Here is a 19,219-nt window from a genome sequence, read left to right as displayed (position 1 = left end):
AGATCTGAGGGAGGGACAAGGGAGTGCCATCTGGATAACAGGGAAAAGATTCCCTTTCGGGGACGTGGCAAGGGAAAGTCCCCGAAGAGGGAGTGTGCCAGGCATATCTGGGTGGCAGGGAAGCCGGTGTGGCTGAGCAGGGGGAGGAGGAGGTGTGAGAGGGGTCAGGACCCCTGGGAACCTTGGAGGCTTCCTGTAAGGACACTGGGTATTCCTCTGAGAGAAGGGAGCCGCTGCAGGTTTTAGAGCAGAGGAACATCGTCTGAATTAGGTGTGCAAAGCGTCGGTCTTTTCAAGGTGGCTGTGTTAGGACCAGGCTTGTTTTGGGGGTGTGAGTGGGAGATGCGAGAACAGAAGCAGAGAAACCCCCGGAAGGGACCCTGACGTTGGCTCAGAGCCGTGGGTTAGCAGAAGAGCTGATGAGAAGTGGTTGGATTCTGGGTGCATCTTAACGAGGTGATGCTGAATGGTTGGGTGTGGAGGGCTGAAGGATGAGGCCAAGGACCTTGTGTCAACAGCCTGAAGAAGGGACTCGCCCCTTCCTGAGAGGAGGAGCAGGAAGGCTAGCGGGTGCTGCTACCGACTGCCCAAGTTCAAATCCCGGTGTCCCTTACGAGCTACCCGACTTTGGCACAGCGCTGAGCCCCCTGCGCCAGTTTCCTTCGGTATAAGTTGGGCATGCCATGGGGCCGCGATGAGGAATGAATGGGTTAACACTTGTACGCCCCTCAGCACGGTGACCTGCACACAGTAGGCGCTGCATGAACATCAGCCGTGGGTAGGGCAGCCTTGCTACAAAGCCCAGGAGGGAACTTTGCATCCAAGTGGGAGGCTCAAGTGGGCAGTGGAGATACGTGAAAATCTAGAGTTCAGGGCACAAGCCTGCATAGAGGCCAGACATTTGGGATTTGGAAACAGTTCAACGTGGTCTTTAAAACCGTTCCGTTATCCATCCCTGAATGTGTGTTATTAAGCACGGAGAGATTTCTGATTGCCACAATGGCTTCCGCGTTAGCAGGTTTGTTCTCCGCAGCGTTTTTCCCCTTTATGGTGATTGTTGTATTTCCTCCGGTATCCACGCTGTGACCCTTGCAGCCAACACCTTTTTATGGCTGGCAATTCCTTTTTATGTTCTCTTACACTAAGTGCAAAGGCCAAGGTGCTGCCTGTTCCTGATGCCGATGTGCAGGTGCCGTGTGTGGAACCTGGAACGGCCCCCGTATGTTGTCGGGAGCTAGAGGAAAGCCTGTCTGATTCTGGTTGTCGAACGTGGGACTGTGAACCATCCACGGGGCTTGGAGTGCCTCTCTGTTCTCCTGGCGTGCCTTCCAAGTGAACTCCTCCTCTCCTTGCCTCTCAGTCCAGTCCCTGGCTTCTCCCCCTCAGCATTACTGCACGTGCTGGGGCGCCTGAGTGGCTCGGTCCGTTGAGCGTCCAACTTTGGGTCAGGTCATGATCTCACGGTTTGTGAGTTCGGGCCCCACATCGGGCTCGCTGCTCTCACCCTGTCACTGCAGAGCCTCCTTCAGATCCTCTGTCCCCCTCTCTCTCTCTGTCCCTCTCCCACTTGCACTCTCCCCTAAAGGAAGGAAGGGAGGAAGGAAGGGAGGAAGGAAGGAAGGGAGGGAGGGAGGGAGGAAGGAAGGAAGGAAGGAAGGAAGGAAGGAAGGAAGGGAGGGAGGAAGAAAGAGAGGAAGGGAGGAAGGAAGGAAGGAAGAAAAGAAAGAAAGAGAAAGAAATAAAGAAAGAGAAAGAAAAGAAAGAATGAAAGAAAGAAAAAAGAAAAAAGAAAGAGAAAGGAAGAAAGAAAGAGAAAGAAAGAAAGAGAAAGAAAGAAAGAAAGAGAAAGAAAGAAAGAAAGAAAGAAAGAAAGAAAGAAAGAAAAGAAAGAAAAAGAAAGAAAGGAAAGAAAGAAAAAAAAGAAAGAGGAAGAAAGAAAGAAAAGAAAGAGAAAGGAAAGAAAGAAAGAAAGAAAGAAAGAAAGAAAGAAAGAAAGAGAAAGAATTATTGCAAGTATTCCCTTGTTCCAGAGCTGCCCATAGTCTTTTCCCCAGGTATTTTATTAGGATGCTTCTCGGGGACAGACTGTCTGTAATTATACGAGTCCCCAGTCCCTCACTTAAACTCCTGAGGAATTCTTTTTTTTTTTTTTTCCACTCCAGACAGATATCGCGGTACAGACATTTCACGGTTTTATTACATGAGATCCTTAATTCTGGGGCAATACCTTGCAATTAAGTGCCAGTATTTTTTGCAGGAAAACCTTAATGAACATTCACACGAGGCGAGATGAATAAAGATGACAGACCGCAGTCCGGGTCAGGTTTTCCTGCCAAATGAATGCACGTGGGCCCAGGTCTTGCCACCAGATAGGATAGGATGGTTTTTGTTGTTGTTGTTGTACAGAGTGCCAAATTTCGGAGTTGTAAATTAGGGATTATGGGGTCCTGCTAGGTAGACAAAGAAGAGTGGCAAAGTAAATGTCATTCTGCTGCCACATGATGCATAGCTCGTCCTGGAGGGTCAGAGCCTCATCCTCTGTTACCATAGCTTGAGATTAAGACCACCCAAGTTACCAGATATATGAGCTCTGGTATGTTCCGTGGGATAGGAGAGGCCGTAGTGGGGAGTAGAGATGCCAGGAGTCGTCTTCAGCCAACTCGACCTCCTGGAAGGCTTCTGGAGTCACCTAGAGGTGACCCTGGAGATTAGCACCTAATACATAGCTCTTGGTATATTCACCTGGATCTCCCTTGGCAGCTGCTTTTATGAAATAACTCCGTTGGCACTGTCGGCTCTAGAATCTCACCTGCAAAGAGGCGTCCACCTCGCCTGGGTGGCTCAGTCGGTTAAGAGTCTGACTTGGGCTCAGGTCATGATCTCGGAACACCGCGTGAGTTCAAGCCCCACATCGGGCTCGGAGCCTGGAGCCTGCTTCGGATTCTGTGTCTCCCTCTGCCTCTGCCCCTCCCCCTCCCCTGCTCATGCTCTGTCTCTGTCTCTCTCTCTCAAAAAATAAACATTAAAAAAAAAAAAGAGGTGTCCACCAGCGCTCAGTGGTGTCATCCTCGGAACACATCTTTGTCACAGCCTTCTGAGGGGAAAACGACCCCAGGATCTGTCCATTCTGGGATGTAAGCAGTACCAGCCCCAAGGAGCCCAGGGTCAGACACGGATGATGGTGCTGGTGGTGGTGGTGGTGACGCCCCCTCCTGTTGTTGGCAAACTGCCTCTTAAGCAAATAGTAGCTCAAAATCTCTGCAGTCTGTCCCTGTGCCTTCTACACCGCAGTGATCCCCACCAGAAGATCTGTTCTGCCTTGCGTAGGACAGCTTGTATCAGACCCTCCCAAAAGACACCCAGTTTCTTAAACGGTTTTCTTTTTCTTTCGTTAATAGCTATTAAAAAGCAGACGCGTGTTTTGTTTGTTGTATAGCCCACCCTCCAAAAAAGGAAATCACACCAAAGGGTTAAAAGGGATTAACCTTATCGAAAAAACCTCAGTAGACTGGAATAAGCATTAGTATTCTTGGGAGTGACCTTCCTCATGTGTCTCTTCCATCCCCTGATAGCGAGGTGCATGTAATTATATAAAAATACGATACTAGGGGCGCCTGGGTGGCGCAGTCGGTTAAGCGTCCGACTTCAGCCAGGTCACGATCTCGCGGTCCGTGAGTTCGAGCCCCGCGTCGGGCTCTGGGCTGATGGCTCAGAGCCTGGAGCCTGTTTCCAATTCTGTGTCTCCCTCTCTCTCTGCCCCTCCCCCGTTCATGCTCTGTCTCTCTCTGTCCCAAAAATAAATAAACGTTGAAAAAAAAATTTTTTAAAAAAATAAAAAAAAAAAATAAATAAAAAAAAAAAAAATACGATACTATATTTGCTGTTTGGCATTCTGCTTTTTTTCACTCAGTGATCCATAGGAAACATTTTAAATATAGCTTTCACTTCTCGTGGCTTTATGTATTCCATTTTATGTTTATGTGGCTGATTCTCTGGGGACGGAAGTGGGGATTGTTTCTTTTCATTTTTCATGCCAGCAGCGTTGGGGGTGAGTATATTTGAACAACCTTTTTTGCCCCCTCACTTGAAAGGAAGTCCTGTCTTAAATGTCAGTGTATTACTCGGTTCTGAGAATCTACCAGAATGTCTTCCATATATTGCTGAGTTTGGCCACTACTTTATTTTAGGTTTTGGATTAAGATCCATAATTGAAATGATCTGTGGTTTCCCGCTCGCTCTCCCCTTCTCCCCTCCTCCCTTTCCTTCATCTGGTTTTGGCTTCGTGTTTAAGCTAACTATGTAAAATGAATTTTAGAACAACTGTCTTTTTTAAAAAGATGCTTAAGAAAAACTTGTTTGCAAAGGAATTGTTTCTTGAAATTCACCTATTAAAGTCATCTAAACCTAGAACTGTTTTTGCTGGATTGAAAGTAGTCCTTTGATGACTTTTTAAAATGCTTCCTTGGATGTTGACATATGGTCGGTTTATCTATGTTGTGCTTGAATTAATTTTGATAATTTATATCTTCCCAGAAGATCATAAGCTTCACTTTTCAAACTTATTGGCATAGTGTTGTGTGCATATGCACTTAAATTTCCTTTTTGTTTAGAAATGCCTGGGGTTTGTCTCTCTGGAGTTGTTTTTTGTTTTTTGGTTTTTTTTTTGTTTTGTTTTTTTGTTTTTTTTTTTCCTTATGCCTCTTCTTTGCCTTTTACTCTTTCTTCCTTTACATCCTTTAGGAACCAAGTGCTTGGGTTTTATATAAATTCTTATATGTGTTTAGCTATTTATATTTTATATTTTTATATAAATTTATATTTAAATTAAGTATATATAATATTTTTTATATATTTATATTTTACATAGCTATTTATATTTATATTTTATATTATCTATTTATATTTTCTTTCTTCTGCTTTCCTCCACCCCCCCCCCATCAGAATTGAATGTTTATTTCACATCTGTTACATTCGTTTCCGGAAGGCAGCTTTGGCTGAATTTCCCCGTATTACAAAATGTAGCATTACAATTTTCGTTATGTTTAAACCTACTTTTTAAATGACCAAAGTGTCATTTCTCACTCTTCTGGAATTCTTTTGGTTTCTTTTTTAATACCACGCGTATTTCTGAGAGAATTTCAAAATTATAAGAAATCGATGTGGGTTTTTTTTTTCTTTTGTTTTCTTTTTGAAGAAGTCACCAGTAGCGGTGATTTGACTTGGCGGATACGGGGGGGGGGGGGGGGGGGAAGGGGGGGAGGGGGTTTATTTGTGGCATGAGATTGGTGTCAGCAGTGGCAACTCTGTGCAGTTGTGTTTTTTGTTCCCTGACGCCTTGCTCAGCACCTTTTAGGCGTTTATTCATGTCATTCCTGCAACGGCTCTGAAGTCGGTTTTCCTCTGGGTCCTGCGATTTCATACATGAAGAAACAGAATCCACAAGGTTGCATAACTCGGGGTTGCTGGAGTCTATAAACTACGGCAGCCTGACTCCGGAGGCTACGTTCTTCACTTCTCATTTCTATAAATATCTCATGGGTTGTTGTTGTTGTGTGTGTGGGTTTTTTGGTTTTTTTTTTTTTTAAGGCCAGTCGTATCTCTAATCGTTTCAAAGTTCAAAATGTACGTGTTCAACCAACAGGATTAATTGCATTCAGAATCCCTTGATCTTCATCGTCTACTTGATAGAAGGGTTTGAAGCTCCTACCACAGTTCTATGAGTTTCTGCTTGTTTGCTTATTTCTAAGAGTATTTGCTTGATACGTTTGAAGACCGTGATTCGGAGCCTAGAAATTGTATATTCATGATGGATTATACCTTTATTAACATAAAATTACCCTCTGGCGTTTCCCTGATGTTTTTCTGTTTTGCCACGCATTTTATTTTTTTATAAAGTTAATCTCTTGATTTTGCTTATTCTTGATATATTTTTGCCTTCCTTCCGTGTCGGTGTCCTGTTGATTAAGGTTGGTCTTTTCTAAGCAACCCTAGCACTGTATTTTTATTTTTAGGCCAACCTGACGGTCTAATAGAACACTTTGCCATTTTCACAGTAGATCTGTTCTCTGATGTTTTATGTCATTCTGGTTTTTTCTGTTTTTTTTTTTTTTCAATGCGTGCTTTTGTCACCGTTTTCTTTCTTCTATTCAGTGGAAAACGCTTGACTTTGCTGGTCTTTTTGTTTTGTCGGTTGTTTTTCCCTCCTACGTGGAAAGTTGTTTCCTACATGGGAGTCCACTAGTTGCCGCTTTACGTGTTTATAAAAGTTCAACGGGGCGCCTGGGTGGCTGAATCGGTTCAGCCTCCAGCTCTTGATCTCAGCTCAGGTCTTGATCTCAGGTGGAAGTTCAGGCTCTGCGATGGGTGTGCAGCCTACTTAAAAAAGTTCAACGAAAGCGTCCGACTTCAGCCAGGTCACGATCTCGCGGTCCGTGAGTTCGAGCCCCGCGTCAGGCTCTGGGCTGATGGCTTGGAGCCTGGAGCCTGTTTCCGATTCTGTGTCTCCCTCTCTCTCTGCCCCTCCCCCGTTCATGCTCTGTCTCTCTCTGTCCCAAAAATAAATAAACGTTAAAAAAAAAAAAAAAAGTTAAAAAAAAAAAAGTTCAACGAAACCACTGAAATTGAAGGAGCTTTGGTTTATTGCCAAGAATGAAACCATATGTATCTTCAGGTCAGGAACTAATATGCTTTTACTTTTTCCCACTCATTTTCTGATTGGCTTGATTTATCTGGAATTCGACACAGATTATGGTCAACATGATTTTGTATAATCACTTAATAAAATTCTCTTTGATATAATGATCTTTTAAGCAATTTTTATTTGCATAACCATATTTATGTAAGCCTGTTAGACGCTAATGCTGACGTAGTTTTCATGCATCCTACCATATCAGGCCGTAAGTGGAGTCTTGGTTTTATGTATTTATTTTTTATTTATTTATTTTAAAGTAGATCTTCAAATATGTTTTCAGGCAGCTCAGATAACTGAAATGCTTTGTGGGCTTGCTCACCCGAGAATTACTTTCCACTCCGTTTGTATTCGAATGGTAAATTCACGATGCACAGAATTCTAGTGGGACGTCTTATTTTAAAGCTCTGTGTATGTTGTTTCATTGTTTTCTGTTAGTGTTGTCACCAAGAAGCCCAAAGCCCTTCTGCTTGTTATGTATCGTGTCATATCAGTTAGGGTACTTTAAGCAAAAAAGACAGCTTATTAAATTAAGAAGTGTGGGGGTGACCCTCTAAGGCTTCGGGCGGACTGAGAACTTTCTGATTTCCTCACCACCGTATTCAGTATTTTTTCAGCCCCATCCTTTTTGCCTTCTGATTATAAAAAGGCTGCCATAGCTCCATGCATCGTGATCACTTTGAAGGCAGGAAGTAAAGGGGTCAGAAGTGGTCTTTCCTTCAGCAGCTTATTACTTTTCTGGAAGTCTGCCCAGCGGACCTTCTGTTACAGTCCGTGGGCCAGAACTAAGTCACGGCTGTTTGTGACCATGACCGAGGCGGGGAAAAACGAGTTTGTCCTGGGCCAATCGGGACTTGCCTCAAGGACTTGGCAATTCATCCCAAACAAAATCTGTCTGAAAGGAGCAAGAGAGGGCGATCTTTGCATTTCCAGGAAGCATGTACCCCCTCCTTCAGGTGTGCCGAGAAGACATCCCCCGGATCGGTAGCCTCAGCAGGACTGAGGCTGCTGCATCCACGTAGTAACTGTCAGTGCCCAGGTAGGTCAAATAACCTTATCATTCTTCACCATAGCATACCATTGTGTCACCAACTAGAAGCTGATGTTTTTTCCCCCAAGATTCCAGAAATTGCTGTTAACATTTGACACGAGCAAACAAATCATCCGGACGTTGGTTGGAAAAAATGTGAACAAGCCATGCCGGGACAGACAGACGCTGGGTGTTCCGTTCTGTTCTCTGCGTGGAACGCTGATAGGCCAGGACCAAGGGAGCAAATAGAATAGGGAACCTGCTACGTCGGGGTTACGTTCTTAGGCTTGTCCAGTGGCCTGACTGAGCTGTCTGCCTTGGGCTTTGTGAGAGAATGGATCCACTACAACCTCTGATTCCTAGCATCGTTATCCGAACAGTCGATCTTTGTTCCAACAGTCAGCAGCGTAGAGCAGTTAACGGTATCTTTGAAAAGGGCGGTCCCTTCAGATGGCACCCTTGACAGGACGTAGCTTTCTCCTGCCAAGTTTCAGAGGTCAGACCGCGGCTCAGTGGCCACCCGAAGTCCATTATTTGGCCCGAGTGTTGCAGCGACGGCTGAAAGAGAAAGACACAGGGAAGAAAAGAAAGCCAACTGCCCGAAGAATCCCTAAGAGGGCGTACTCCTAAGGATTAGCCGCTTCGAGACTGTGGGGAGCAGATAAAAATAGAAACACATCTCTTCGCAGAGCAGTGAAGATAAAAACTAAACCCTTGGCAGCTTGGAAACCGGAGTTCACGTATCAGGGAGGAAGGTGGCCGCCCTTGGGAGCAGAGGTGGTGGAGTTGAGCCGATCAGTGGGTTCCTCATGTCCCAGGGGGACAGACCAGGAATGAGAAATGGAACACGTGGTTCTTAGTGTCTCGTAAGCGGCGTGGGCTTCTACCCCGAGAGGACAGCGTCTTCCGTGGCATCAGGAAGAAGGATCATTTCAAGTCCTGTGCTTTTCTGCCTCTGAGCTGCCTCCGCCCGAACGGTGGGCAGGAGGTTGATGGCTCGAGTGCTCTCGGACGCTTGATGAAGTTCAGATGGCTTCGTCCAGGGCTGTTATTTTCTCAGCTTGCAACGGCTCTTGACTCCTGAAGAAGCGTTCAGTTACCATTTAGTGTCTGTAAAACCGGAGGCAGTAAAGGGCAGATGACGCCCTCTGAATGAAAGAATAGTTGGGTTCCATCAGACGGCGTGCTTGCTGAAGGCGGCCAGGGGAACCCTGAGGTCCCCCCGGCTCGGGAGGAGAGCACCCGTGTGCATCCGGGCGGCCCTTCCTATAGCCGGTGCTGAGCCTGGAGTGTTTGGTGCGTGAAGAGTGTGTGTTCGTGCGTGGCCTCCGCCCGCCCCGGGCGTGTGTGCGCTCTCACCTCTGGAACCCTTGCCTTTCCGGAGCGTCTAGAGGACTCCACGGGGAGTGTGGGAGATCAGATCGGCTCGAGCTTCTGGCGTCACAGCGAGGATAAATATTTTGTCTTAGAACATGCTCCCTTTCGCAATGCAGTACGGAATACGAGAACCTGTGGGAGGCGAGGGGGCTGTTTTAGACTCGTAATTTCAAAGCGAGACAAACCCATGGTGATTAATGGGGCTTATTCAAATCTCCTGCCAACTAGATTTTTAAGAAGCTTAATTTCAGATGAGTCCTGTAGAGGTTTTCAAATGTCTTAGGATTTGGTTCTCTTCCGCTTTAAAAGACCTCTGTAGACTAAGCTCTCTAGCTATTAGGACTGACCAGAAATTAGTTGATTAGGTGGAATGTTATGCCGTTATCACTGTTTGGAGGAGTACTAAGAGTGTGTTTTAATTAAATGAACATTATACGAGAGGTCTTTAGCTTCTTTTTTTTTCTTCTTCTGCCTTTTCAATTTTTTCTTCTGTTCCATTTCTAATACCCATTCTACCCCATGGTCTGTCCAACCTTCCTAGAACTCCGTAGCGAAACGCACCGTGAACACGGCCACGGGAGGCTGATCTCCGTGGGTGGCCAGAGAGGAAGCGCCCGGGGGTGAAGGGTGCACCCACCTAGTTTGGCCTGTAAATGTTGCTCATGCTCTGAAGGTAGAGGGACAATGATCGGTTGCAAGGCCCGCCCACTTCTTGTTGTGAGCCCAGATCTGAGGTGTGGGCCGGATCTCGATCCACAGGGCCCAGATGCGTTGGAGCCTTATTCCAAAGCCTCGCACTTGACCCTCTAAGTGTCGGGCTTCTCACCTTGGCCAGAGCGTGAGGAACACGGCACAGGCGGGGTCCTTACGTGATGGACACGGGGACTCGGGTTGAGGTGGAGGGGGAATGGGAAACCACAGTCCTCTAGAGAAGTGGTTTTTAGCCTCTGTGCCCTGTGGTCCGTATCAGAATTCCATGGATAATTACAGAGCTCCTCAGATGAGTCTAGTTACAACTCCATAGTAGAGGACCATTGTCGCTCGGTCTTCTGCAAACTTTCCTAAAACGAGACCTGAGAACAGCCTGCATCAGCATCACTTGGGGAAGAGGGAGCTTCTGAAATCAGATTCTCAGATGTCACTCAGACTTACTCGGGTGGGCAGGGCCAAGGCATCTACTTTTCAATAGGCTCTTGTTTGGGGGGCGCCTGGGTGGCTCAGTCGGTTAAGCTTCCGACCCTTGGTTTCGGCTCAGGTCATGACCTCATGGTTCCTGAGATTGAGCCCCGGATCGGGCTCTGAGATGACACCTCGGAGCCCGCTTGGGATTCTCTCTCTCTCTGTGTCTGTCTCAAAAATGAATATAAACATTTATAAAAGAAATAGGCCCTTCTGAGAGTCTGACACTAACCATCTGGGCTCTGTGGCTCCCACAGGGACAAATAGACCCACCCTTTTTTCCCTTTGGAATGGAAATCGTGGAAGTGTGGTCTCTGTGGGTGAGAGCAAGGGGACAAATGTGTGTTCAGGGCCTGTTTGGGGTCACCTGCTGTTGACAGCCTTCCTCCCAGTGGCCTGTGTGTTAACCTCTCCCCCCCCCCCCCCCCCACACATACTCCATACACAAGCAGAGAGCAAAGGGGTTGGGAAGTGACCGGATCTGTTTTCACCTATGTCAGGGTTTCCGAAACATCGGGGCTTTGCTGTCTGAGCCTGACCCTCACACAGCTTCTCCTGCTTTGTCTCCCCGGCCCCACAGGTGTGCGAGGGGGCCAGCACACTTTCAGACGCTGGGTCTGCTGGAGAGACTGGGGTCAGAGCAACCCCCAGGGTGGCCCTGTCTCCCCCGGGGCCCGGCGCTCGGTGTGTACCTTGGCAGAGGATGAAGACCTGTGCCCGCGGCTCCTTCCCCGAGTTAAACAGCCAGTCATTCCGAAACTTAAGGCCACCTCTCCCCACGTCACCCCGCCCTGCTCTTGGCTGAGCACAGAACTGCCTTTGTCTCTCCGTCTAGAGAATTTGACTGGATTTGAAGCCACCTGTTTGTTGCATAGGCTAACCCGGCCCACTCTGTGACCTTGGAAGGTGGAAGAAGACAGGGTAAAAAAAACCTCAACAGCGGGAGGAAGGACATAATGCAGGAAAAAGAAAAATTTAATGAACTAGAAAGACACACACTCAACAAAATAGGATCATGTAAAACTTGATCTTCAAAAAATAGAAATCTCCAAGAATACTCATTAACCAAAATAAAGAAAAACCATGATAAAATAGTATTGGGGAAAATAGCACAGCCATTATTATTAACACAGTAGAGCTTGTAATGACCATAAGAAAATTGTGAGTACACTTTTATGCAAATAAATGCGACTTACATGGAATGGTTTTTTAGGAACATGGAAATTACCAGAATCACTCCAGAAATTAAAAATATGAATAAATACAAGCCATGAAAGACCGTCTGGGCAATAAAAAGTTTGCCTTCCCCACATTGACGGCTCAGGTGGGTTTACATAAACCACAGACTAGTTTAAAGAATAGAAAACGAGGGAAGCTATCGTGCATGCTTCCGTGAGGGCAGGAGAATCTTGCTAGAGATTGGAAAAGGAAAGTATAAGAACAGAAACTTGCAGACCAGTCACAGTTACGTTATTGATTCAAAAGATCTCAACCAAATACTAGCAAGTCTAACACAGCTCTATTTAAAAAGTCATGGCCAGTTAGAGTTTATTTTAGGAAAAGAGGATTGACTGAGCAACAGAAAACTGTATTAATACAATTTACCACCTCAATGCAGTAACGAAGAAAGGCTATATGATCATCTTTAATAGATGGAAGAGAAAAAAAATCAGCAAAATATAGCACTTACAAGGGAATTTCCTTAACCTAATTAAAGGTAGTCGATAAAACATCTCCAGGAAGCATTCTGCTTAATGATGAAATTCTGGGGGCATAGGGGTGTCTCCGTCAGTTAAGAATCCAACTCTCGATCTCGGCTCAGGTCATGATCTTATTGAGCCCCGTGTTGGGCTCCGTGCTGGGCGTGGAACCTGCTTGGGATCCTCTCTCTCTCTCTCTTTCTCTTTCTCTCTCCCTCTCCCTCTCTCCCTCCCTCCCTCCCTCCCTCTCCCTCTCCCTCTCTCCATCCCTCCTTCCCTCTGCCCCTCTCCCCTACTCACACTCTCTCTCAAAAAAAAAGAAAGAAAGAAATCTAATTGTGAGCACATTAAAGATGAGATGGAGGTAAGGATGTTTTCTAGCCCCCCCCCTTTTTTAAATCGCATATTATGTTGTAGGTCATATAACCGGTGCCTTATTAAGACAAGAAACGGAAGATTTGTAAGAAATGGAAAGAAAAAAACAAAATGTGGATGAATTGATTAGTGGAAAATCCAAGAGAACCTATAAACTGTTTATTGCCTCTCCTCCTGCTCGTGTACTCTCTCTCTCAAAGTAACTAAATAAACTTCTAAAAAAATATTTATAAAACAAAAGAACTAAGGAGTTCAGTGAGGTTGCTCAGTACTGCGGCCACGTGCAAAACTGAGCAGCAGCCCTGGCCTGTTAGAAGATGGGAAAATAGATCCCACTGTGTATAGCGAGCATAATGTAGGGGTAACTAGGAATAAATTCAACAAAAGATGTGCACGACTTTTCTGGAGAAAACTAGCAAAGTACAAAACACAATTGAAGGGGGGCTGCCTGGTTGGCCTAGTTGGTGGAGTGTGCAGCTCTTGATCATGGGGTCGTGAGTTCGAGCCCCACGTTGGGCGTAGAGATTACTTAAAAAAAAAAAAAAAACATAACTGAAGGGAAAAAAAAAAAAAAACCCAAACCCACTCAGTATTATAAAGATACTGATGCTCTTCAAATTAATCTGTGAATTCAGTACAGTGTCCTATGGTGCTTTCTTTCATGGCACTTCAAGAACTGATCTTTAAATTCATAAGGAAAGGCAGATGGCCCCGAATAGCCAATAAAGTATCTTGAATGAAGAACTACACATCGTAGGCAGCCTGCCTTGTCGGAGGCGAAGACTTACCTCCAGTTAAGGCAGCATGGCGCGAATGCAAGGTTACGTGAACAGAGCAGAAATGGAACCAGCAGTAGACGTCTGCATATAAAAAATGCAATGTGACAGCAGTGACATTCCAAACCAGGGGTGAAGTAATGAGCTGTTAAGTGGTACTGAGACACGAATCATCCATGTAGAAAAAATGAGATCACTTAGTCCTACCATTCATAAAAATATACATGGGCAGTTAGAGAATGTAAATGCGAAACGTATTTGTGAAAGTTTTAAAACATCCAGGGATGCCTGGACGGCTCAGTCGGTTGAGCGTGCAGCTGGCTGGTTTCGGCTCCGGTCGTGATCTCACGGTTTGCGGGTTCGAGCCCCGCGTTAGGCTCTGTGCTGATCGTGCAGAGCCTGCTTGGGATTCTCTCTCTCTCTCTCTCTCTCTCTCTCTCTCTCTCACTCAAATAAATAAAATAAATGAATAAAAGTTAAAACATCTGGAAGAAAACCTACAAAGAATATATTAATGACCTTAGGTCATCAGAACGTTACCCCAGGGCCACAGTTTGAAAAGTCCGACTTAAGACACATGTTTGACAGAAGACATCGCGAACAAAATTAAAGGATCTGCCACAGACTTGGAAAAGGTTCCTACAGTGCATCTGGCCGACAGAAGGATGACGTCCAGAAGATCTAAATTCCTGTCATCAAGTAGTAAGGAGGTAATAAAAAGTGGAACCCCGAACAGCTGTTTCGTACCAGTCTGCCTGGCCAAATAAAAATACTCCAGTGATACCAAGGGGCGGAAAGACCGTGGAGCCTCATGAACTCGGGGCCTTGGGAGCAGGAGCGAAACTGGTAACAGCCATTATAGAGAGCAGTTGACTGTCTCACGTTCAGTTGAAGAGGGACATCCATCTGTGACTGGCCCCTTGCGGGGACCTAATGGCCGAGAAGCTTTATGTAAGAAGACCGCGTCCACCACTGTGTTATTGCTGACAGGGAGAAGTCAGCCAGCAGCAGGGAAGGGATGAGGCGTGGCGTTGGCCCGCCATGGAAAGCCTTAGAGCGGTGAGCGTGAAATACCAAGATTTACTAAAGCCGAGGGGGGGGCGCACGGGTGCTTGTATGTTGCTGTCCGGATCGTAGGTGTGAAGTTCTCCGCGCATACACGACGCGGGTGCCGGTGCTGAGGCGGCCTGGGAAAAAGGCGGCATCTGCCCCTCTTCCCCAGAGGCCCCGGCGAGTGCATCGTGGTCCAAGGCTGGACCCTTGGCTTTGCAAACCCAGGAACGGAAGCTTCGCTCCCCCCACCCTTCCGCTTCGCTTTGTTTCACTGTCCGCAAACCAGAGCCAGCTTTGTCTCTCAGAGGCGGACTCGAACTGCGCTCACAGATTGAAGGAACCCAGGATGCCAGCTTCACGATTTGTACAGAGAAATGCATACGACAGCAGCCAGAACCTCGAACGAGACCGTGGCCTTGCCTCAGCCGGGTGTTTTTTTCCCCTTGAGCTGCTCCCCGGGGAGCAGAGACGCGGCCGGAAGGCGGCTGGGGCCGGGGGGGGGGGGGGCACACAGTAAGGTCTGGGCTGCAGAACCTAATCATTCAAGGCTCCCGTTGCCAGCAAATTCCCACCTACGCCAGAATCCCGACTTGTGATCAGGTCACGGGCTGTGCATCGAATGCTCAGGGACCTGGGGTCTGCACATCCCCCTTGCGGGACCGGCTGGAAGTGCCCTACTGGCTTCACAGAGGGGCCAAGCGGCCTTCATGAGCTTGACGTGGCTTTTAACCTTTGCTTTATTCTTTTTTTTTTTTTTATTTTTTTTTTTAACGTTTATTTATTTTTGAGACAGAGAGAGACAGAGCACGAACAGGGGAGGGGCAGAGAGAGAGGGAGACACAGAATCGGAAGCAGGCTCCAGGCTCTGAGCCATCAGCCCAGAGCCCGACGCGGGGCTCGAACTCACGGACCGCGAGATCGTGACCTGAGCCGAAGTCAGACGCTTAACCCACCAAGCCACCCAGGCGCCCCAACTTTGCTTTATTCTTTTAAAAGGTATACATATCCCATCTCCTCCATGATAGACACCCGTCTTTATGCTAACATCGAATAATGCTTAATTACTACTTTAATTGCTAAATTAACTACTCATCGATCAAGTTGCTCGGTATTTTCCTTACAAAATCTGAGTTGAACAGACGTTTCAGGGAGATGGAACTTACTCACCCAGTGTGTCTTCATTCCCGTGACCCTCCTTTTGGCCATCATGCCCATCTCAGAATAAGCATGACCTTGCTCTGCACCTTGTAGAGGTTCTAGAACTCTCTCTCTTACCGAAGCCTGTTTTTCCATCCCCCTACCATTCTATCCACCGCGCTTTTTGTGGAGACCTGGGAACCCTTCTCCCACCGAGTGACCACACTGTCCTCCCATAGACCATCATGTGTGCTTCTCTGTCCCACGCCCATCACATCGGCCTCAACTCCAAGTTACTAGAGAAAACTCCACGCCGAGCTCCCCGCACCGATGACACACAGCCACCAAACACCTGTTATTAACCCTGCATTACAAGTAGTGACCTTTCCCCTTTTCGGAGGTTTTTTTTTTTTTTTTTCATAGGTTTTTATTCGATTCTCCTGACAATCATGCAAGATTACGAGGGCCATCTTCACAGATGACACAGTCAGTGACCAAGGTTACTGCAGGCCCTTTGCAGAAATACGAGATCAGCTGGGTGACAGTGAGCAGTGGCGTGCTGGGGGCGGCGTAGAAAACATCCCTTATTATTCGTCCGCATTATTACCCAGAGCCCTAGCGTCCCAGCGCATTTGGTTCTTTGAGCAACTTTGTGACCAGCCCCAAATAGGACACCTGCATCAGAGACGAGTCTGTCCCGGAGACAAATCCCCTCTTCCCCCTGAAGGGCTCAGGAGCACATTGTCATTGAGATGGGCCATTTTTCTCATTTCCAGCCAGTCACGAGTTCAGATCATGATAGCCATGTGGTCTCAGAGAAGTATGAAACTAAATTAAGCATTTAAAAAAAACCAAAACACAACTTCTGTCTCCAGTTGTTCACGTGTCCGTTTGACCAGACAGGAAGTTACCCAGAATGACCAGTTTAGTAGCAGACCCGTGGAGACTCCAGTGAGCTCCAGTCCTCGGCGCCTGACCCAGAGCCCCGTGTTGTGTCCTCGGCCTCGCACCGCTTCCAGCTCGCATCAGCTGGAGGCCAGGACTGGCCGCACACTCTTCCTGCGCTGACTTGAAGTAATCGGCAGTTTGTATCCCTTTCCCAAAGAATGCTCAAGTATGAACGTGCCCCCGGCAGCCAGCTCCCCCTGGTGATCTTCGAAATCGGGCCGCCTTTCGCTGGCTCCGGAGTAGTGAAGACTGCTTGGCAAGGATGGGACTCTAAATGCAAGATTGATTCCGTTTCTATTTAAAGAAATTCTTCACTCCCTGCCACCCGTCCCCCCCCCCCCCACTTCTCTTGGCTCAGCGTGAGGAGTTCGGATCTGAATTCATCCACATGCATACACACATCCACTCTGAACTCATGGTGGGGAGGGGGGTAAGATATTTCTCCGTTTTTGCTTGTTAACCCTCTGCCTTGAAAAATGGGATACCTGGCGGCTCCTGGGTGGCTCAGCCCGTTAAGCGTCCGACCCTTGATTTCGACTCAGGTCCTGATCTCGCAGTTCGAGAGCTTGAGCCCCGTTGCCGGGCTCTGCGTTGACAGTGTGGAACCGGCTTGGGATTCTCTCTCTCTCTTTCAAAAATAAATAAATAAAATAACCTTTAAAAAAATAACGGGATGCCTTTTAAATTTCCTGACTGCCAAATCCTGGCAAAACGTGGTGCCTTATGGACACGTAGAAGAGTTTTAATAAAATAATGTGCCTGCAGCAGCCCTTTTGGGTCCTGAAACACGTGAGACTTCCCAGTGCTCACGGAGAATGAGGCTCCCACGGAGAACAGCAAACTGGGAGAATAGGACGTGATCGGATTGGTTAAGTGGACTGTGATTTGGGCATGAAAAATGCTTCCCAGTTTTAATCCTCGCGTGGCCGCATCGCCCGCTCCGTAAGTCAGGGCGCAACCTGCTTAGCTCAGCACCTCACGCTGTGTTAGGTGGGACCTCAGTGGAGAGGGTATTACCCTCCTAACGCGAGTTCTTGCTCGTTAGCATTACGGATGGAGTTCTGGGGAACAGCACTCGTCGGTAATTTGTTTACAGCTGAACCTGGCATCCACCAGTTGGCTTCCTTCCTTCCTTCATCCAACAATTAGCTAATTCTTGAAATGGAAAGAAAAGGAAAAACAACAAAACCAGCCTGTCTATCTACTTGTCATTAAGGACTTAGCTGTCGGGAGCCGTAACGAGGTCCGCTATTAATTCCAGAATGCATTTCCCGTCCCTCCCCCCCCCCCCCCAAACACATGACCGGTATATTATGCGGCGTCCTCGTGAGCAATTAAAATCAGGCTATCCAGATAAACCAAAATAAACAAAGGAAGCCCATTTTGTGATTCTGGACCTCATTGCTTTTTAATTGCACCGCTTTTCTGCTCCTTTGCCAAATTTGCTTCTCTGAGGTCGTCTTTCCCAGTCATGGAAATTTAGTGTGAAGGCTTCAGTCCTTCACTGCTTACACGCTTTCAGCCGTGGCTGGGCACCAGAGATTTGTTGTTTGTTTGTTTGTTTCTAACCCGACTCCCTTTCCCACTGATTGGCCATTTAAGATAGACCCCTTTTATTCTGGAAGCCCATCGCTCAATAGCTGTGGTAGCCTACGTGAAGAGCTGACAGGGAAAAACAGGGTTTGTCAAATGCACTGGGCTCACGGAAGGTTGTGCAGCTATCGCAGAGGCCGGGGTGGAGGGACCGCGTTGGGGGCCACCTCACAGGTTCCTACCCTCGTGCAGGCTCATGGCACAACTGTTGCACCCTTCGGGCCTGGGGTGTTAACACGGCTGGTCAAAGAGCACCTGGGTGGCTCAGTCGGTTGAGCGTCCGACGGCAGCTCAGGTCGTGATCTTGCAGTTCGTGCGTTCGAGCCCCGCATCGGGTTAACTGCCGTCAACCTGTCAGCACGGAGCCCGCTTCCGATCCTCTGTCCCCCACCCCAACCCCCTGTCTGCGCCTCCCCCGCTTGCACGCTTCCACACACAAAAAAGATGTTGAGAACTGTTTCCGTTTCCCTCAGGGCAAAGATGCTCTCCTGTCTTCCCAGCCTTTTTTTCCCAAGCGGGTTATCAGTGGTCCCATCATTTTGGTAACTGCCCGAATGTTGCCGGTGGTCCTGACAGGCTGTGAGCCCTCCCCAGATGTATTGCTCTCTCTCTGGAACCATCACCTTTATGCTGGCGTGTTCTGTGCTCTCCAAGTCCGTGGAGCCTGCCCTGAAGGGACGGTCCCTGAAGACGGCTTCTGCTGAGCCGGCTGTACCTTGATGGGCCGTTTCTGCCTCTAGCGTATGATACGTTAGCATCTTCGACCTAGATCTGCCAGGGTCCCGTTTTTTCACACAGCCATCCTGTGTCCTTGCGGTCTTGTGTCTGTCTGTGGAGGCCAGACTCGAGACGTGACTTGTTTCCATCTGCCCGGAGCTTATCTGTGGTCCCTGTGACCACATCGCCCGTGAGAGCGGCCGGGCTCAGGTTCCCACGGGCCCGCCCCTCACCCCGCCCCAGCCTGTACCACTCCCGCCTACCTTGTTGGGACACAGGCTGGCAGGGTGACAGGTGTGTGTCCCTGCTGCCCTTGGCGGGGGGTGGGGGGGGGACGGCCGAGCAGTCAGGGGGACAGAGCCGGGTTCCAGATACAGCTTTGCCGAGAACCACAGAGGCCCCACGTGCTTGCCGGAGAGATGAGAAAAGAACATCGACTCGCAGTCGGTTCCACCCCTCGGAAATAACCACTGTGAATTGTGAAAAGCACATCTCTAGAGGTGTATCTGCATGTGGGAAGAAATGGGACTTCCCTGTTTTAAAACACGCTTTTTTTTTTTTTTCCTCTCTCCGCGTTAGAAAGATGTTCTCAATATGTTACTTTTCGCCGAAATCCTCTTTTAACGTGTAACTCCGGTTGTGTTTC

General features: G+C 47.7%; 1 protein-coding gene across 2 annotated transcripts in view; it reads left to right on the top strand.

Annotated features, from left to right (window-relative positions):
• The window catches only part of GALNT2 (polypeptide N-acetylgalactosaminyltransferase 2), a 194,882-nt gene that overhangs the window by 137,011 nt on the left and 38,652 nt on the right, over positions 1-19,219 (top strand). The gene's annotated exons all lie outside the window — the stretch shown is intronic.

This window comes from Puma concolor, chromosome D2 (genome assembly GCF_028749965.1).
Source record: "Puma concolor isolate L17-30 chromosome D2, mPumCon1.1.hap2, whole genome shotgun sequence".
Taxonomy (NCBI): domain Eukaryota; kingdom Metazoa; phylum Chordata; class Mammalia; order Carnivora; family Felidae; genus Puma; species Puma concolor.
This window is presented reverse-complemented; position numbering and strand designations above follow the sequence as displayed.